The sequence below is a fragment of the Geotrypetes seraphini genome, chromosome 3 (assembly GCF_902459505.1).
Source record: "Geotrypetes seraphini chromosome 3, aGeoSer1.1, whole genome shotgun sequence".
NCBI classification, from domain to species: Eukaryota; Metazoa; Chordata; class Amphibia; order Gymnophiona; family Dermophiidae; genus Geotrypetes; species Geotrypetes seraphini.
In genome coordinates this window covers 309,721,077-309,742,006 of record NC_047086.1, presented here as the reverse complement: position 1 = coordinate 309,742,006, position 20,930 = coordinate 309,721,077, and the positions used below count along the sequence as shown (strand labels likewise).

The 20,930-nt window shown below is 43.8% G+C and overlaps 1 protein-coding gene across 3 annotated transcripts in view; it reads left to right on the top strand.

Moving 5' to 3' along the window:
• The window catches only part of MACROD2 (mono-ADP ribosylhydrolase 2), a 1,978,548-nt gene that overhangs the window by 107,001 nt on the left and 1,850,617 nt on the right, over positions 1–20,930 (top strand). The gene's annotated exons all lie outside the window — the stretch shown is intronic.

Below are 20,930 nucleotides of genomic sequence, written 5' to 3'. Positions count from 1 at the left end.
ATTCTCATTTTATGTACATAATTATGCATTTCTTACCCTTGAAGGTATTATTTATGTATGTAAATAATAGTCAAAAATGTGGTATTTTAGCTATCAGTGCAGGTCATCAATTTACACGGCCCACAGCCTGTAGCATGGAAATAGTCCATTGCCTGGTTATCTATATTATAGTATAGGGGCTTGTAACTTTTGTTCTGTGACTTCTGCCCTCCTGTGTGTCTGAAGTATATTTCATAAAAGTAAGCCTTTCTTTTATCTCCTTAAAAAAACCCCAGTTTGTTCCAGCAAAATAATTCTTTATCTCCCCCAAACCCTTGAGGGACGGGGGAGGTTACTCATAAGTTCTAATATGTTGGTTCTTATTTAAGCCCCATTTCTGTCATGTCTTTTATCTAAACTGCAACCCTGTTATTACTGGCCTCTATAATCTGTCCCCAAGCAAGCTTAATTGTTTTCATGCTAAAAGTAAACAGTGTCAGAGATAGCAATTTCAACTTGGAATGATCAGAATTTTTAATTGACTTTGAAGTCAAAACTGCAGTAAACCAAATAGAGGGTGGGTATATAACAGGTCACATTGTATTATGTGGCATAAATCCTAAAAAAAAATAAATATATATATATATATATATATATGCCTGTTTTTTAAAAAGTGACTTCATGATGTGCATATGTACCTTTTTATAAAATACTATCCCAGAATGACCCCTGGTAGCATACAGGAGACAGCACACAAAATTACATCTGCTCTAGGACAGGTGAAACTATCTTATGTAACTTTGTTTTGGTATGTTTGTATTTTATAAATTAAACACATACCTCACAATTCTCCCCAAATGCTATCTCCTAGAAATGCTTGTCCATGGTCCGTGTAAAAATACATTATTGTCACTGCATGCCTTCCATGTAATTTGAAGAGCCATTTCCCTGTATAAATTGTATTTTCTGTGCAGGAAGTAGTTTGCAAAATTATCCCCTTTGTGACAAATTTGTTTGAAACCAAGCCTGACAAAAATTGAATTAATGGAGAACAATAAAATAGTTGGTGGTATTACTATAGAGCTGTATCTTGTAATATATATGCTTCCATGTTGTTGAAGACTACACAGCATTAAGCTATTGCAAGTTAAATGAAGTGTGGACAAACAAGTTTGGAATAAAGAGAAAATGATTGCTACATACTGTAGTTATGAAAGATTATTAATAAGCTGTGCTCAATTTAAAGTCTTGAGGTTTTCCCTTTTCTTTAATGATCCTTATCAACAGAGACATCATTGTGAATCTGAGGACCTTTTTGGGTGCTGCTGGTAACAGCATTTGGGTTTAATAACTTCTTAAATGCTGAGTTGACTGGTCTGTATGAATATTTTAGATACTTTCATTTATCTTATTTGGTTGTTCTTTTTCTTATATTTTATTTATACTTTTAATATTTCTATACTGCTATGATCGGAATATGCCAAGTGGTATATCAAGTTTTAATGAACATAAACATTATTAGAGAAATACCAAAAGTCTCCAAAATAATTAAAATGCATAAAATAAGAAGCAACAGTTGTAAAACCAAGTTTAAATTAAATATATAACTGTTTGGAATAATTTTTCTTGATCATCAATAGCAAATTGATACATATTTTTTCTATGTGAGATTATAATCTTTGGAACTATTGTAAGTTTTAGAGCTTATTATTAAAGAGATTTTTGATTACTTTGATTTTATTTCTAATGTGAACTGGTTGCCTAGTTACTTAAGTATTTTTGCTTTCATGTCACTCATGATGGATGCTGCTTAGATGCTTGATTCACTACATGCATACATTCACACACTTCCTCCCTCACATGTTCTCTCATATAAGGGCCCTATTACCAGGTATTGGTGAGCACTAAAGCATGCTTAATGCTGCTTAAAATCCATGGCCATAGAGTGTGCTCAGGTGCAATGCACTAATTTCAGACATGGCACATGCCAAAAACTTTTTATTTTATATTACTGGAGGCATGTTTGTGAAAAGAGTAGGGATACCCTGCACTAATTGGTTAGTAAGTGGGCATTGGCGCAAGATGACCAATTAGCACAGGATTACGGTAGTGTGGGAGCCCTTACCGCCTACAAAATAGCTCATGTACTAATGACCATGCTCAAATTACAAAATTAGCATGCCGTTAGTAATAGGAAAAACCAAACTGTGCCTATTTTAGAGCTATGCTAAAATGTGGCCTCAGTGTTTGGGAAACCACACACTAAAAATAGCAAAGCCCACTTTTTAGTGTGGCTTTGTAAAAGGGCCCCATAGATTTTTATGATGAAATATGGATTATTAATACCACCTCTCTCAATCCTTCATGGTTCTCCATTCCTAGCTTCTACCAATGTGCCACTACCTAGCAATCCTTCATCCAATGGTGTTTTTCCTTCCTCTCTCCCCAGTGACTCCATTCCCATCCCCTTAAGACCCCCAATTGTTCTTGAATAACAATGTTACTTGGATAACAGCAATGTTTAGTCCAATTACCTGGATAATCATCTAGATAACTTAGGATAACCTTTTTGCAGTCTTAGGTTATCTGGATACCACTTCTAGAGATGACCAGTTTCCTGGTAATTCTTGGCACTGCTCCCAGATTGGATAGTGTCAGGCAATCTATAGAGCATTTCAGTGACATCAACCATATAATGTTGCTGAAAATCCAAATATGGTCTCATTCAGTGGCACTTATTCAGATAGTAAGTAGCACTTGCTAAGTGCTACTGGATATCAGGCCATTAGGTTTAAGCAGTGGCGTACCTAGCATATGTGACACCCGGGGCCCATCATTTTTTGACATCCCCCCACATTTGTACAGAAAACATGATTTTTAGTAACAAGCCACATGTCACACATGAGTACCTAGGAAAAGTACAACATCAATACACCCATTGTAAAACTAAACAAGCCAGACTAGTACAGATCAATCCTGCATTCAAGCCTAACAAAAAAACCATGTCTTTCAAACACACAGAACACAGAAAACACCTTCGCCTAGTATGGAATATGTAATCACAAACTAACCCCTCCCTCTTTTACAAAACTGTAGTGTGGATTTTAGCCACAGTGGTAACAGCTCTGACGCTCATAGAATTCTGAGCATCAGAGCTGCTACCACCACGGCTGGCGCTAAAAAACGCTCCACAGTTTTGTAAAAGGAGGGATAAAATAGAAATACATAGACAAAGGTTAAATTGAACCAGTAAGAAGCTGGACTCTGCATACAATGCAACACCACAGAAACAGTGACACATGTCTCCTAAAGCAATAAATAAATAGAAAAATTTTTTCTACTTTTGTCTTCTGTGGTTTCTGCTTTCCTCATCTTCTTGTAACTCTCTTCCTTCCATCCACTGTCTGCTGTCTCTCTTCCCCTATATGGCATCTTCTCTCCTTCTATGCCCCTTCCAGAAACTGTATGCCTCCCTCTTCTATCTCTCCTTTCACCCCCTTTGGTCTGGTGGAAATAAGGCTGTGTCTTATGGATCAAATACCCCCCCCCCCCCAGTTACCTTATTTTAATTTTGGTGCCCTCCTAGGCTGGATTTGGCTGCCTCTCTAGCGGCAGAGCGGCGCACAAGGCTGCCTGCCTGGTTGGCTGATGTGGCTGCCTCCTCTTCCCTTCTGTAGCAGCAGAGTGGTACACAAGACTGCCTGCCTAATCCCGCGCCACTTCCGTTCTCATGGGAAGTGGCCTGGGACCAGGCAGGCAGCCTTGTGTGCCGCTCTGCCACTACAGAAGGGAAGAGGAGACAGCCGCATCAGCCGACCAGGCAGGCAGCCTTGTGCATCGCTCTGCCGCTGGAGAGGCAGCTGAAGACAGCGAGTCCTGCTTCCCACACGAGCAGCAGCTTCCACGCGGGCATGGTGGTGCAGCCCTGAAGAGAGCAAGCGGCTATGGCAAAAGCAGCAGCAGTGGCTGGTTCCGGCCTCCTGCTCTCCTCCCTCCTTTCCCCCATGGCAGCACTGGGCAGCACATCCGGGCCTCAGCTGCCTCCACCGCCGCTCCTCTGACTCCCTTCGTGTTCAGGCAGGACATGGAGGAATTGGCCCATCAAGCTGCGCCAGAGGAAATAAAGGTATGGGGGAGAGGTCAAAGGGGATATGGGGGGTGCCCTGCCTGCCTACCTGCCTCGGAGTGGAGGGTGGGGATGAAGAGTACAGGATGAAGGAAATAATAATCCCAGCATAAGAACCAGAGCAATCCCAGCATAAGAACCAGGGGAGGGAAATAGACAGAGCAAAGAAATGCTGAAGGAGGAGGGAGTATAGGGACATGGAATAATGCTGGAAAGGGGAGGAATAAAGATACAGAGATGTGATACTTAATGGAAGGGGAGGAAATGGTACACATGGATAGTGAAGAAGAGAAAAAATATTATGCACATTGGGGGCCCTGTCTGCCCGCTTGCTTGCTTGTTTCGGGGTAGGGGGCCCTGCCTGACACTAAGCCACTAGGCCTGCCTGCCCTGTCCCTGCCTACCACTAGACCACCAGAAGGGGGACAGGGTGCAGAGCCTGGCAGGGAGAATTTGTTTCAGAATGTTGTTTTTTTTTCTTGTTTTCCTCCTCTTAATCTAGGGTGCTTCTTATGGTCAGGTGTGTCTTATGGAGCGAAAAATACGGTAATTTAATTTTCAAAAGGGTGATTATGATAAAATGAGGAAATTGGTTAAAAAGAAGCTAAAAGGATCAGTTGCAAAGGTTAGGACTGTAAACTAGGCAAGGATGTTATTTAAAAATACCATTGTGAAAGCCCCAAACTAGATGTATTCCATGTATTAGCAAACATGGAAAGAAGAGGAAACGAGAGCCGTCATGGTTAAAAAGTGAAGTGAAAAAGGCTATTAGAGCAAAAAAAAACCCCAAATAAACTCTTTAAAGAATGGAAAAAGGATCCAAATGAAGAAAATAAGAAGAGACACAAACACTGGCAAGTTAGATGCAAAGCATTGATAAAGAAAGCTAAGAAAGAATGTGAAGAGAAACTTGCCAAAGAAGCAAAAACTCATAATAATTTTTTAAAGTATATCAAAAGCAGAAAACCAGTAAAGAAATCTATGGGACCGTTGGATGATCAAGGAGCAAAAGGGGCGCTCAGGGAGGATAAGGCCATAGCAGAAAGACTGAATGAATTCTTTGCTTCGATCTTTACAGAAGAAGATGTAAGCGATCTACCAGACACGGAAATGATTTTCAAGGGTGATGATGCAGAGGAACTGAAAGAAATCTCGGTGAATCAGGAAGATGTACTAAGTCAAATTGACAAGTTAAAAAGTGATAAATTACATCCCAGGGTACTAAAAGAACTCAAACATGAAATTGCTGTCCTGCTGTTGGTGATCTGTAACCTGTTGCTAAAATCATCTGTAGGATGAAGGGAGGATGATTGGAGAGTGGCCAATGTTACACTGATCTTTAAAAAGGATTACAGAGGAGATCTGGGAAATTACAGACAGGCAAGTCTGACTTCAGTGCCGGGCAAAATGGTGGAAACAATTATAAAAAAATAAAATTATAGAATATGTAGACAAACATGACAAACAGGATAAAGGTGAGTTGGTTGATGCAGTGTATCTAGATTTTAAGAACATAAGAACATAAGCAGTGCCTCCGCCGGGTCAGACCACAGGTCCATTCTGCCCAGCAGTCCGCTCCCGCGGCGGCCCAAACAGGTCATGACCTGTCTAAATCACCAGAAGGGGCCCCCATGCCAACTTGGTTTCCTATTGAGTCCTATCTTCCCATCAAAGTCCTAGCCCTCCGGTCTTGCACATGCACGACCTGGTTGGGATTCTATATTTATTTTCTGGTTAGTTTTCTCAGTATCCCACGATCCTTTTATCCTTCAGGAATCCGTCCAGTCTCTGTTTGAATCCCTGTACCGTACTCTGCCTAATCACTTCCTCCGGTAGCGCATTCCAAGTGTCCACGACCCTCTGGGTGAAAAAAAACTTTCTTGCATTCGTTTTGAACCTATCTCCCTTCAGTTTCTCCGAATGCCCCCTCGTACCTGTTGTCCCCTTCAGCCTGAAGAATCTGTCCCTATCCACCCTCTCTATGCCCCTCATGATCTTGAAGGTCTCTATCATATCACCCCTGAGCCTCCTTTTTCCAGAGAGAAGAGCCCCAGCCTATCCAACCTCTCAGCATATCGGCAGTGTTCCAGCCCTCTTACCAGTTTCGTTGCTCTCCTTTGGACTCTCTCAAGTACCGCCATGTCTTTCTTGAGGTACGGCGACCAATATTGAACGCAGTATTCCAGATGCGGACGCACCATCGCTCGATACAGTGACATGATGACTTCCCGCGTCCTAGTTGTTATGCCCCTCTTTATGATGCCCAGCATCCTGTTGGCTTTTTTTGAGGCCGCTGCGCACTGTGCAGATGGCTTCAGTGATGGATCCACCAGCACACCCAAGTCTCTCTCAAGATTGCTTTCTCCCAACAATGCCCCTCCCAATTTGTAGTTGAACAACGGGTTCTTTTTCCCTATATGCATGACCTTGCATTTTTCCACGTTAAAGCGCATTTGCCATTTGTTTGCCCAGTCTTCCAGCTTGTCTAGGTCCCTTTGCAGGTCCTCACACTCCTCCCTGGAGCTAACTCTGCCGCACAGTTTGGTATCGTCTGCAAATTTTATAACCTCGCACTTTGCTTCCTTTTCCAGGTCATTGATAAATATGTTGAAGAGTAACGGCCCCAGCACCGATCCCTGTGGCACACCGCTTGTGACTCCCCGCCAGTCAGAATATTGGCCCTTTACTCCGACCCTCTGCAGTCTACCCGACAACCAGTGCTCGATCCATCTGTGCACATCCCCTCCCACCCCGTGGTTCCACAGTTTCCTAAGCAGCCTTTCATGTGGCACCTTGTCGAAAGCCTTTTGAAAATCGAGGTAAATGATGTCTATGGGTTCCCCATTGTCCACCCGACTGCTTATTCCCTCAAAGAAGTACAGAAGGTTCGTTAAGCACGACCTTCCCTTACAGAATCCGTGCTGGCTTGTTCTCAGTAGGCCATTTCTCTCAATGTGCTCGCAAATGCCGTCCTTTATCATAGCTTCTACCATCTTCCCTATAATTGAAGTCAGACTCACCGGCCTGTAGTTCCCGGGGTCACCCCTCGATCCCTTCTTGAAGATAGGTGTGACATTCGCCAATTTCCAGTCCTCTGGTACCTCTCCAGTTTTCAAGGATAGGTTACAAACATGCTGGATTGTGCCCGCTATTTCTTGTCTTAGCTCCTTTAGAACCCTTGGGTGTATCCCGTCCGGACCTGGTGATTTTCCGCATTTTAACCTGTCTATCTGTTTGAGGACATCCTCATTACTTACCTCTATGTGCTCCAATTTTTCAGCCTGTTCCCCACTCATGAGCTCCTCTGAGTCCGGTATATTAGATGTGTCTTCTCTCGTGAAAACTGATAGCTGTTCCCTCCCAATCCAAAATATCCTCCCTGCCCAACAACCAAGAGACGTGAACCCTGCTGAAATTATATGGATGGTGAAGGGTTGGTCTTCTGGGGTATGATATATCACTGTCCCCTTCGGTATTCCATACTCCACCTTATCCAGTGCAAGCATGGGTTGAACTTGCAGAAGACCACCACTCTGAGTCCCTGCTAGGAGAGAGTTGCTCCTAATGTTTCTGGCATTGATGAAATGAGTTCAGGAATGGTAACAAAGTTGTCGCTTAATTCAGCTCCCCAGGTGGTGACCCTAGAGCAGGGCTGCCCAATTCTGGTCCTCGAGATCTACTGGTAGGCCAGGTTTTCAGGATATCCACAATGAATAAGCATGAGAAAGATTTGCCTGCACTGCCTTCTTGGTATGCAAATCTCTATTATGCATGTTCATTGTGGATATCCTGAAAACCTGGCCTGCCAGTAGATCTTGAGGACCGAAATTGGTCAGCCCTGCCCTAGAGAATATTTGGCAGACATTGCAAAGGTTTGACTGATCAGTGATAGTCAACACAAGAGATACTTAATCTTCCCAGTAAAGTGGGTTTGCTTTTGAATAACATAAAGATGATCAAACAAGATTGCTCAGGATAAGTACAGCAAGTACAAGCTGAGATTAAAGAACTAAAAGAGATAGCTACAATGTTAGTTAAAGATAATATTGTGATGCATTGTAAATTGGAGTAATTTGAAAATTTTCATAAGAGATTAAATTTATGTGTATTGAATTTTCCCCAAGTCCATTAGTTTAAATCCTGTTGATTTCTTTAAGAAACATTTGATTGAGATTCTTCATTATCCCTTTCAAGCTATGCTCCAATTTAACAAAATTTACTACATTCTATTGCCTCTAAACAAGCAACAGGACTAATGGAATGGAATTTAATACACCAAGAAGAGGAGACTTATGTAAAAGATTTATCAGCTGTTCTGAGAGAATCCTTTTCTGATATAAAGGAAAGAACAACCTTATTGGTGTAATTTGTTTTCAAACAAGACTTAAATGCAGTAATGAAAATGTAGTTCAGATATTCAAAGTCAGCTTTTTGTGGCCACTGTATCTGGATTTATCCAGATGTTACAAAAACAATACAATACAAATTATTGTATCCTGCAATTTTCAACAGGGAATCAATGTGGCTCACAGCAAGATGATTTTACATTCGTAAGTCAAGGTTAGAGATAAGATTTAACATTGATAGCTTGGTTTAGAGGGAACAGTAGATGAGATGGGGGGGGGGGGAAGTCCTCGGGCAGCATTTTGTAGCTACAAGGGGAAAAGGTATGTCTACCCAAGATCATAGAAAAGAGTTTTTGGCTATGAGAAATGAAGTAAAGACTTTGGGAGCGCCTTTTTAGCATACCCATGTAAATGTATGATCCAATATTTGGGGATTAAGTACATCTTTTTTGTACCAACTCAAGAGCCTTTCTTGACCTCAAGAAGATCTCAAGTGGTATTAATAACTAAGTGGAAATAAGATATTCTAAGTTTTGCTTTTCATAGTCCGCTTCTTTATTCCTTTTGGGTTTCTTATATGTTTTCTCCATAAGGTTTTTTTTTTTGGTAGCCTAAGAAAAAAATTTTGGGCTCAATTCTGAAATCAGCACTCCAAATTAGGTGATGATAGACATCCTACCGCTGCCTAACTTAATTGTGTTTAATTGATTTAATTGGCACATTAATTATCTGTGCTGATTAAAAGCCAATTATAAATCAATTTTTAAAAAATTCAGGCACCTTCAAAATGGCAGCCATTATTCTACCTACGGAGGTGTAGGTGTGGTTAATGCCAAAAGTGGCATTAGCCCCCTCTTTTATGAAACTGTGATAGCAGTTTCTAGTGCGGGGAGCTGCGCTTAATGGCCCATGTACTCCCGATGCTCATAGGAACTCCATGAGCATTGGGAGCAGTGCGGGCCATTCAGTGTGGCTCCCGGCACTAAAAACTGCCATCGTGGTTTTGTAAAAGGAGGCCTAGGCGTCATAAGGTGCCTTTATAGGCGTGATTCTCATGAAAGGTAGGTGCTGGAAATGTAGGCCTTGAAAACCCTGGTCTACATTTACGGTGCCTACCTTTCACATAGTTGCGATTCTGTAAAGAGCGCTGTTGTATGATTGACATGTGAATGGCAGCTGTTTTTAAGGCAGCTGCTGATAATGGCACTGTTTACAGAATCTAGGCCTTTATGTTGTAAATGCCTTTAATAATTGTTTCCTGTTTTGCTTTAACAAGTAGTTTACCTGTGATTTATTGCAAATTAATAAAATAAAGTGATAAAAAAGGCAAGTATTGTAATCTTAAAAACACATTTTTGTATTGACAAATTTAATCATTGTGCTATTAAAATACTAGAGTTTTTCATGCAAATGTGTCCATCAGTGATTGCATTTGCTTCTTTTTATTTAACATGCGCTTTCAAATATGGTACTTTCATCTTCATTGACCCTCCGTGGTACACATTGCTGAAATAATAGCACTGTTTCTGACTAGAAAATACCATTGCAAGTTATATGAATCCACTGCTTTATTTAGAAGGCCATTTAACAAATAAAGCAGTGTTTGAGTTATACCAGATGTACAAATGAGAGATTTGAGTGCACAAGCAAAATTTAAATAGAAGTGCTAATGAGATTCTGACAGGCAGAAAAACAAGTCTAAATTTTCATAATATTATATTATCTAGCTAGAAAAATATATTATTTAGGGCAATTTGTATGATTAGATTCCCTTAGCTTCTAAAACTAATATTTTTTCTTTCCTTGTTTCATTTTATTTAATGTACTTGGTATTATTTTGAATCAAAATAGACATTTTTTTCAGTATCTGCTCAAAGATGGAGTGCCAGTAATTTAATAAATACATTGCTCTTGTTTATTTAATCTAATCTAATCTAGTCTTCAATTTATATACTGGGTCATCTCCCAACAGAGCTCGACTCGGTTTACAAGTAATTAAAGACCAGCAAAAAAACAAACAAGAGCACAGGAGAAAAAATGTTATTCATTCTCCCCCCCTTTTACAAAACCGCAATAGTGGTTTTTAGCGCAAGCCGGCACACTGAATGCTCTGCGCTGCTTCCAACACTCATATTAACGTCAGGAGCAGTGCAGAGCATTCAGCATGCCGGCCTGTGCTAAAAAACGCTATCGTGGTTTTGTAAAATGGGGGGATATATTGTGTTATGCTGACATCTTTGTTTTCTGTTTTGTTGTTTCTGACTGCTGTAGTTTCACTCATCAGTTCTATCCAATGTATTAAGTTTGCTTAAAAAAATGAGAAAGTAATGTAATTTTTCGACTGAACCTGCTCCTCCTGCTCCTTTTCAACCTAGGAAACAAAAGCAGCAACCACGTCAGTAACCTAAACAACAGGCTGCTCAACAAAAGCCCACACACCCTTTTTGACGTGTTCCTCAGGAGCATAGCCACAGTTTCCATTCTCACATCTCTGCCTCAGCTAATTGGAGGGCGGCTTCAACATTTCATCAACCAGTAGGAGCTCGTTACTGCAGATATCTGGGTTCTAGACATCATTCATCAGGGGTATGTTCTCCACTTTCATACCCTACCTCCAGATCAACCTCCAAGAGAGTCTATTTCGGACCCTGTACAGTCTTCTCTTCTCATTCAGGAGCTTCAATCTCTCTTTCTTCTAAATGCAATCGAAGAAATTTCTCTATCAGCAGAATTAGAGATTCTACTCCTAATATTTTTTAATTCCAAAAAAGACGGGAAGTATACAACCCATTCTAAATCTCAGGATATCAACAAATTTCTAGTCAAAGAAAAATTACGGATGCTGTCCCTTGCCCTTCTATATCCACTTCTGGATAAGAACTACTGGCTATGCTCTCTGGATCTCAAAGAAGCCTACACGCATATACCAATTCATCAGGCTTCCCGCAAGTACCTTCATTTTCAAGTAAATGGATCTCATTACCAATACAAGGTTCTTCCTTTCGGCCTGGCTTCTTCTTCCAGAGTCTTCACGAAGTGCCTAATTGTTGTGGCTGCATCTCTCCGATCCCACAGTCTTCAAGTCTTTCCTTACCTGGATGACTGGTTGATCAAAGCTGTGTCATCTCAGGAGGTGGCTCTAGCAACATCTCAGACCATTTCCTTCCTACAAGCTTTGGGATTCAAAGTCAATTTCCCCAAATATCACCTCATTCCAACTCAACGTCTTCAGTTTATTGGGGCTATCCTCAATACTACTCTAATGAGGGTGTTTCTCCCTCCAGATCGCCTGAATACTCTTCTCATCCTCTGTCAACAGATGTTGAAGGTTCACATCATCTTTGCGAGGCACATGATGGTTCTCCTGGGTCACATGACTTCCACAGTTCATGTAACTCCACTAGCAAGGCTACATCTTTGCATTCCTAAGTGGGCCCTGGCTTTTCAGTGGTCTAAAGGGACAGATTGTCTCTCACAACATATTTCTGTGACATCATCTCTTCAGCAGTCGCTTCAATGGTGGATGACCTCCGATCACTCCAGAGGTCTTCTTTTTCACTTACCCCCTCACCAAAAGGTGATAATGACGGATACATCATCTTACGCGTGGGGGGTGCACCTGGACGGCCTTCAAACCCAAGGTCATTGGTCTGCCAGGGAGCGGAAATTTCACAACAATTTCCTCGAGCTCCGAGCGATATATTATACTCTCAAAGCTTTCCAACACCTTTTGAGTTCTCAAGTCCTCCTCTTTCGCACAGTCAAGTAGCAATGTACTACATAAACAAGCAAGGAGGCATGGGCTCTCTCCTCTTATGTCAGGAAGCTCAGAAAATCTGGCTTTGGGTAACGGTTCACAGCATTTTCTTAAGGGCTGTCTACATTCAAGAGGAGAAGAATTCCCTCGCAGACAACCTCAGCAGAATTCTTCAGCCTCAGGAATGGACTCAACTCTGCGACTCTCCATTCCATCTTCGCTCAATGGGGCACTCCTCAGGTGTACTTGTTTGCGACCCATCACAATCACAAGTTGCCCCAGTTTTGCTCTAGATTTTACTCTCCTCACCGTCTGGAAGCCGAAGCGTTTCTCCTGAATTGGATGGCCCTGTTTCTGTATGCATTCCCTCCAACTCCTCTCCTTTTAAGGACTCTGTTCAAACTCAAACGAGTCAGCCACCATGCTTCTCATTGCTTCCTGGTGGCCCAGGCAGCATTGGTTCTCCCTTCTACTTCAGCTCAGCACCAGGGAGCCAATTCCTGTACCAATCTTTTCTACTCTGCTTACTCAGAAACAAGGATTGCTTCTGTATCCCAATCTGTTCACAGTATTATTGACGCTTCCAAGAAGCCAGCCACATGACAATGTTATTAACAAAAGTGGACTAAGTTTTCTTCCTGGTGTCGTCTTCATCATCATGCTCCAACTTCCTTATCAGTGGAACTGGTCTTGGATTATCTGCTTCATCTGTCTGACTCTGGACTCAAATCCAGATATATTAGAGTCCATCTCAGTACTATTACAGCTTTTCACCTGCCAGTCGAGGATAAACCTCTTACTGCTCATCCCTTGGTCTCCAGGTTCATGAAAAGACTTTTCAATGTGAAACCACCTCTCAAACCTCCTCCAGTAGTCTGGGACCTTAATGTGGTTCTTTCCAGGTTGATGAAGTCTCCATTTGAACCAATGGCCACAGCACATCTCGTTTCTCACCTGGAAAGTTGTTTTTCTCATTTCACTCACCTCTGCCAGGAGGGTCAGTGAGTTGCAAGCGTTTGTGGCGGATCCACCCTTCACAGTGTTTCACCATGATAAAGTGGTTCTATGCACACACCCAAAATTTCTTCTGAAAGTAGTGACGAAGTTTCATCTTAATCAGTCGATTGTTCTTCCAGTTTTTTTCCCTAAGCCTCATTCTCATGCAGAAGAAACATCCCTTCACACTCTGGACTGTAAGCGTGCTTTGGCCTATTAAATTAACAAGACAAAGCTATATCGCACATCTCCTCAACTCTTCATCTCATTTGATACTAACAAGTTGGGGCATCCTGTTTCCAGGAGACCGATTTCCAACTGGGTAGCTGCCTCTTTATCATTCTGTTATGCTCAGACTGTACTGTACCTGCAGAGTCATGTCACAGCTCACAAAGTCCGAGCTATGGCAGCTTCGGTTGCTTTCCTCAGATCTACTCCTATTGAGGAAATCTATGAAGCTGCTACTTGGTCCTCAGTTCATACATTCATTTCACATTATTGTCTGGAGTCTTTCTCCAGACGGGATGGGCACTTCGGCCAGTCAGTATTACAAAATTTATTTTCTTGAAGGCCAACACTTCCAACTTCCCATTCTGGTTAGCTTGGAGGTCACCCATGTGTGAGAATATGCTGCCTGCTTGTCCTGGGATAAAGCACAGTTACTTACCGTAACAGGTGTTATCCAGGGACAGCAGGCAGATATTCTCACAACCCATCCACCTCCCCGGGTTGGCTTCTTAGCTGGCTTATCTTAATTGAGGGACCGTGCACCTAGGTCGGGCAGGAAGGCACTTGCATATGCGCAGTATGGGCTGATCGCAAACTTTCTAAACTTAAAGTTGCAATTCCCTTTTCAAGTGTCCGTATCGGGGCTCTGTCGGTGATGTCACCCATTTGTGAGAATATCTGCCTGCTGTACCTGGATAACACCTGTTACGGTAAGTAAATTTTGGCATATATATGCATATATGTTCTCATATGTGCATATATGTCATTATTCTAATCATTTACTCACATAATTTGTGCATAAATGTTAGCACCTACTCATAGAATAAAGCCCATACTGGGCAAGCCACCAAAAGTTATAATGCAAGCATTGTACTTTGCTCCTTGTCAAAATTCTAGCATACAGTGCCATCTGGAAGCCATTCTAACAACTTTTCTAGGATAACATCTCATAAGAAATAGCTGTAGCTGTGGCTTCTACCCCACTGTTATTAAAGGTTGTAATATAATCTGCATACAAACATATGTTTAGTGATAAACTGTCTATAGACAAATTCAGTTCCTTGCTAACTTTGACATTTCTTTGCATGATGGTAGCCATTGCTGTGTTGAAGAGCAATGAGGATAGAACATATCCCTGGCATACTCCCATGCATACTGGGTAGCCTTCTGATAGTTCTCCTTTGATGTATATTTTGTTGCTTGAACTCACAATGGTATCAATAACCATTGATTTTATAAATCCAAATAGATCTCGATGGGGATTCCCTAGCCAATTTATGTACAAGTTCTTAAAGATGAGTATTTGATAAGTTAAATCCTGTTATGAAGGATAAAAAGTATAGAAATATATAATTAATTTAATTTAATGGGGCCAATGACAATTATGGTTTATGAGACTGTAAGGCAGAAGTTTTGTAGCTAAACAGCAACACCGCTGAGGTCTTTTTAGATTTACCAGATCAGTGGTTAATGATATCATTGTGAGTTTAAGATATATTCTGAAAGTGCCTGATTTAGAGATACAGTATCTTGTTGCTTGGTAAGATAGATCAGTAGTCAAAAGGGCCTCCAAATGGCTCACACCAGAACCTAAAGACTCAGTCATCGAAACATTCCACAGATGCATCATAAGAGATGTCGAAACTAGTGCTGCACGATTCACGATTCAAATCAGTTCAAAACAAAACAGTCGGCTTCCCGATTCGCTGACCCTCCCCTCTTGCCCCCTAAAGTAGGAGCGGCAGCACTGCTCTTGCTGGCCGGCAGCTGCCGCACCTGCTTTAGAGGGCGAGGGGGAGGGTCAGTCGGGAAGTGCTGCTGTCGGCTTCCCTCCCCCCCGGCGTCCGGCTTCCACCCCCCTGGCCTCCCGCTTCCCCCCTCCCTGTCCTGCAAACAAGATCGCGGTGCTAGCTCCGAAAAAGTACAAAGATTGCTAGCACTGCGATCTTGTTTGCAGGCTGTTCCTGGAAGGTAAACAGTGCAGGGAGGCCAGGGGGGAAGCCGGACCCCAGTGGGAGGCCAGGGGGAACATGCAAGCCTTCCGGGAGGGGGAGTCCTTCGGGATGGGACAGGCAGGCAGGCCTTCAGGGTGACAGGCAGGCAGGCCTTCAAAGGGGGGGGGACAGGTCTTCAAGGAAGGGGGACAGGCAGGCCTTCAGGGGTGGGATAGGCCTTCAAGGGGGGATATGCCTTCAAGGGGGGGACAAGCCTTCAAGGGAAGAGGCAGGCCTTCAAAGGGGGGGACAGGTCTTCAAGGGGGGGACAGGCCTTTAGGAGGGACAGGCAGGTCTTCAGGGGTGGGATAAGCCTTCAAGGGGGGCAAGCCTTCAAGGGGGGGAGGCAGGCCTTCAAAGGGGGGACAGGTCTTCAAGGGGGGGAGGCAGGTCTTCAAAGGGGGGAACAGGTCTTCAAGGGGGAGACAGGCCATTAGGGGGGACAGGCAGGCCTTCAGGGGCGACAGGCAGGCCTTCAGGGGTGGGATGCAGACCTTTAAGGGGGGACAAGCCTTCAAGGGGGAAACAGGCCTTCATGGATGGTGGCACAGGCCTTTAAGGGTGGGGTGCAGGCCTTAAGGGGGGGGGGACAGACCTTCAAGGGGGGACAGACCTTCAGGGGAGGGGGGCCCTGGTATAGAAGTACACGAAGGGAGGGAAGGGGGGGTTCAAAGAGGTGTGCATATGCCGGACTTTGGGGAGGAAGAAATGGGTCTGAAAATAGAGGAGAGGGAGAGAGATGATGGACAATGGGATTTAGGGAGGGAAGGAACAGAAAGGGAGAGAAGTTGGATGCAAGGGATGGTGTGGAGGGGGGGATAGAGATACTGGATAGGAGGGTAGTTGGGAAAAGAAAGGGAGAGATGGTGGTCCCTGGGGTGGTGGGGAAGGAGGGAGAGATGCTGGATGAAAGGGTAGTTGAGAAAAGGTGGATCTGTGGAGGCTGACAAAAAAAAGGAAAGATGCCAGACCTCCAGGGGAGGGAAGGGAAACGGAAGGGGAGGACAGAGATAGAAGATGGATAGTTAGCAGGGAGAAAGAAGACAGGAGACCCTGGCAAGCAAGTTATCAGAAGATAACCAGAGCCTGAGACCAACAAAATTTGAATAATGACCAGACAACAAAAAGTAGAAAACTAATTTTATTTTCTGTTTTGTGATTACAATATGTCAGATTTGAAATGTGTATCCTGCCAGAGCTGGTGTTAGACCGCAAACGTGAGCTAGGATTTAACAGAGAGAGGAAAAGTCTTTTTTGTTTGTTTATTTTGTTTACACCACAGTGCCAGTGTGGTTAGGAGAAGGCAAAGGGGGTGAAGAGGCTGTAAAATAAACCCACCAGGATATTTGAAAAAAAAAAAAAAAAAAAAAAGCACACCCAATTGGGCAGAAAAATCGAATCGAATCAAAAAACCAATTCAATAGGCTGAATCGAATCAAATCAAATTTTTTTTTCCCTGAATTGGGAAGCACTAGTAGAAACCAGTGAACAAAAGAAGAAAAAACAGAGTTATTGTAACCTGACCAATGCCAAAAAGCAACTATCCAGTCATTATCAGAGAACTCACACATAGTTATCAAGCCAGCTGATAAAGGAAGAGGTATCGTCATCCTTAAATGGACAGATTATGTACAAGAAATCAGAAGACAACTGTCGGACAAGGAATATTACATTCCTTTAGACTCAGATCCTTCCCCTAAATTACAGGAGGAGATTAATGCCCTCATCAACATAGCTCACAGCGCAGGCTACCTAACTATAAAAGAAAAAGAGTTTCTCAGTGTTAAAAATCCTGTTACTCCCACCATCTATATTCTTCCAAAGATTCATAAATCATTGACTAATCCTCCAGTCAAACCGATAGTGTCAGCTAACGGTTCCATATTAGAACCACTTAGCATTTTCGTCGAGCATTTCTTACAACCCTATGTTCCACTTATCAATTCATATGTGAGAGACTCGATCAATATCCTGGACCAGTTCGATGGTCCTTAGTGTGCACCTTTGCGAAGTATACTGCTTATTTTATTGAGGTGAATGACAGGATTGTGGTTGCTTGAGAACAAAAGCGGTATGACAATGGAATCGTCTCCTATTAATGTAGTATTAGGGAAAGGGAGATAGGTGAGTGCTATGCAGCTCCACTTGTAAAAGAGAGATGCCAGGTGTAACAGGTAGTCTTATGAATATTAAGTGGCTGGAAGAGAATGAAGTATAAATGTTGACTTATAACTGCATATTTGAATGCTATATCGATACGTAATAAGGTTGATATCATTTATGCCTTATTTGAGGATAGGAAACTAGATGTACTTTGTGTGACAGAATCCTGGGCTCTTAAAACTGATCTAATCTAATCTAATCCTTAGGTTTGTATACCGCTGTTGATTTAATACAGCAATGTTATCCTGAGGGCTATGGATGGCATTGGGCACGTCATTTAAGGAAACGGGGGGGGGGGGGGGGGGGGGGGGGTAGTCTTTTATAAACTTTCTTTATTATTTAGGATGGTGGATGTTTGTTTGTGATGAGGGTGAGTGTTTGGTAGTGAAGAATGTGTGTATGGTTGTGTGATGTATATTCCACATGGAGTCTTGGCTGGTTCGTGTTCAGCTGACCTGTCACGTGATCTTTCTCCTGACAGGGCTAGACATGGTTATAAGCCCCACAACAGTGCTTTGAAAGTTGTGGTTGAAAGCAGCAGTTAGGATCTGCGTACTGTAAGTAGTTGAATGAGCTTTTGCTCTTTTTCAACTTTCAGCAGGTGAACAATTTCATTTCCCTTTTGGGTTTGTGTTTTGTGTTATAGGATAGCCTGGATTTGGCGTTAAGGCCCTGAAGCAGTGGTTACCGGCCATGAAACGATCGTTGGCCTGGCCTGTTTGTGTCTCCGACAGGGGCTCCGACAGGGGTTTTGTTGGGGAGCCCCCCCACTTTACTTAATACAGATCGCATCGGCGTTGTGGGTGGTTTGGGGGGTTGTAACCCCCCTCATTATACTGTAAACTTAACTTTTTCCCTGTTTTTAGGGAAAAAGTGAAATTTTCAGTAAAATGTGGGGGGTTACAACCAGTGTTCCCTCTAAGGTGAGCGCATGAGCGATCGCTCACTATTTTCAGTGGCGTCGCTCACTTGAGCGGAGGTGAGAGGAAGCGGCGGCGGTGGCGGTCTGCCCTGCTCGCCTAAGATGCAGGAGCGGCGGCTCCTTTCATGATCCCCGCAATCAGTGGCGTACTAAGTGGGGGGCGGTCCGCCCCTTGTTCTCATTGGTGTAACGCCGGCCCTGCAGCTCCGGACTTCCCCACACCTTCCCCCCCTTCGGATCGCTATTATTTTAAATGTTATAGCGGCGGTGCTGTATCCATCAGTGGAGACGTCTAACCTCGGCCTGCCCCGGAACTCTTACTGCAACAGTGACTTCCTGTTCCTGCCTAGACAGGCGGCTGCTGCAGTAAGAGTTCCGGGGCAGGCCGAGGTTAGACGTCTCCACTGATGGATACAGCCCTGCGGCTATAACATTTAAAATAATAGCGATCCGGGGTGGGGTGGGGGGAGAAGGTGCGGGGAAGTCCAGAGCTGCAGGGCCGGCGTTAGAGGGAGTAAGAGTTGATGGTGCCGCAGGGTCCCGCGGGGGGAGGGAGGAAGGAAGAAGAGGAACCGAAGCATGGCAATTTTGGGGGAGCAGGTGTGGGGAAGTCCAGAGCTGCAGGGGAGAGTGTTGCGGTACCCAGCTGGAGGGAGAAGGAAGATGAGGGAGGGAATGAAAGGAGATGCCAGGGCTTGGAGGGAAGGAGGAAGGTATGCCAAACTAAGGGAAAAGGAAGGGGGAGATGTGAGAGCATGGAGGGGAAGGGAAAGATGGAAGAAAAGGAAAGGAGAGAGATGCCAGAGAATCAGGGAAGGGAAGATACCAGACTATGGGGTGCAAAGGAAAGAAAGGAGAAGAGAGAGATGCCAGAGCATAGGGGATGGGGTGGTGACAGAGAGAAAAAAAATGGAGAGATGGCAGAGCTGGCTGGCTTTGGGGGTGGGCAAAATCTGGAAGGCAGTGGGGGGACATAAGGCAGTGGGGGGACATAAGTGGGGCACAAAGGACATGGGAAGGAGGCACTGGGGGCACTATGGACACGGGAAGGAGGCACTGGGGGCACTAAGGACATGGGAAGGAAGGAGGAGGAAATAGAAAGGGACAATTGTTGGGCCTGAGTGCAGAAAGAAAGAAAGGATACACAGTCAATTAATAGATGTCCCCTTTTGATGAAAAAAATAAATGGTCACGTTACCACTGACTTACTTTCTCTTCAGCAGAGTCAGCATCCGCGCTGAGGTGCAGGAAGGTCCCGCGATGACTCATCTGCTGGTTCTGCTCTGGAAGAAGTAAGTTACTTCGGAGGGGGTGGACCCGGCAGACGCAGTCATTGCTGGACTTTGCCGCAACTCCCTGCGTCTGCCGGGTCCACCCCTTCCAACGTAACTTACTTCTTCCAGAGCAGAGCCAGCAGACGAGTCATCGCGGGCCCTTCCAGCATGCGGCTGCTGAGTCCGCTCTAGAGCAAGTACGTCAGAGTGGGGTGGATTGGCAGCAGGCAGCTACAATCATCGCGGGACCTTGCTGCATGAAGGGAGAGAAAGGAGCAGGACTGCTGAAATGGAAGAGTGGTGGAGGGTAAGAAAGGGGGCAGGGTAGTATGGAAGGGTGGTGCTGATGGAATTGATGTACAGAGAAAGGGGAGAGACATAAGGGGGAAGGATATTGGAGGGAAAGAAAGGGAGAAGACGCTGATTGAAGAGGGGTGGATGGAGGGAGAAAGGGCAGACATTGGATGGTAGTGGGGAGCCTAAGCTGGATGGAAGTGCAGATGGGAGAGATAAGGGAGCAAATGCCAGAAGGAAATGGGAGGAGAGAAAGAGGGGAGCAGATGCTGGATGATAAGTGGACAGAGAGAGGAGAAGGTACTAGATGGAAGGGTTGGAGAAAGAGGGTACATGATGGAAGGAGGGTATAAATAAAAGGAGGACACATGATGGGGAGAAAAGGATTGAGTTAGGGAAACACTGGAGGGGTGAGGGAAAGAGGTGGCAAGCTTTAGGTAGACAGTAAAAAAGGACATTGATGAGAGGGTAGTAAGAACATAATCTAGACAGATGCAGAAAATAAATTGAAAGGGGAAATGAGGGAAAAAAGGGAAAGGGATTGCAGAGGAGAGGTGTGGGAGAGGGAAGGAGAGGAGAGAGATGCCAGACCAATGGGGGTGAAAGGAGAGATGGAAGGGGGAGGCATACAATTTCTGGAAGGGGCATAGAAGGAGAGAAGATGCCATATAGGGGAAGAGAGATGGCAGACAGTGGATGGAAGGAAGAGAGTTACAAGAAGATGAGGAAAGCAGAAACCACAGAAGACAAAGGTAGAAAAAAATTTTCTATTTATTTATTGCTTTAGGAGACATGTGTCACTGTTTCTGTGAAGCATTGTATGCAGAGTCCAGCTTCTTGATGGATCAATT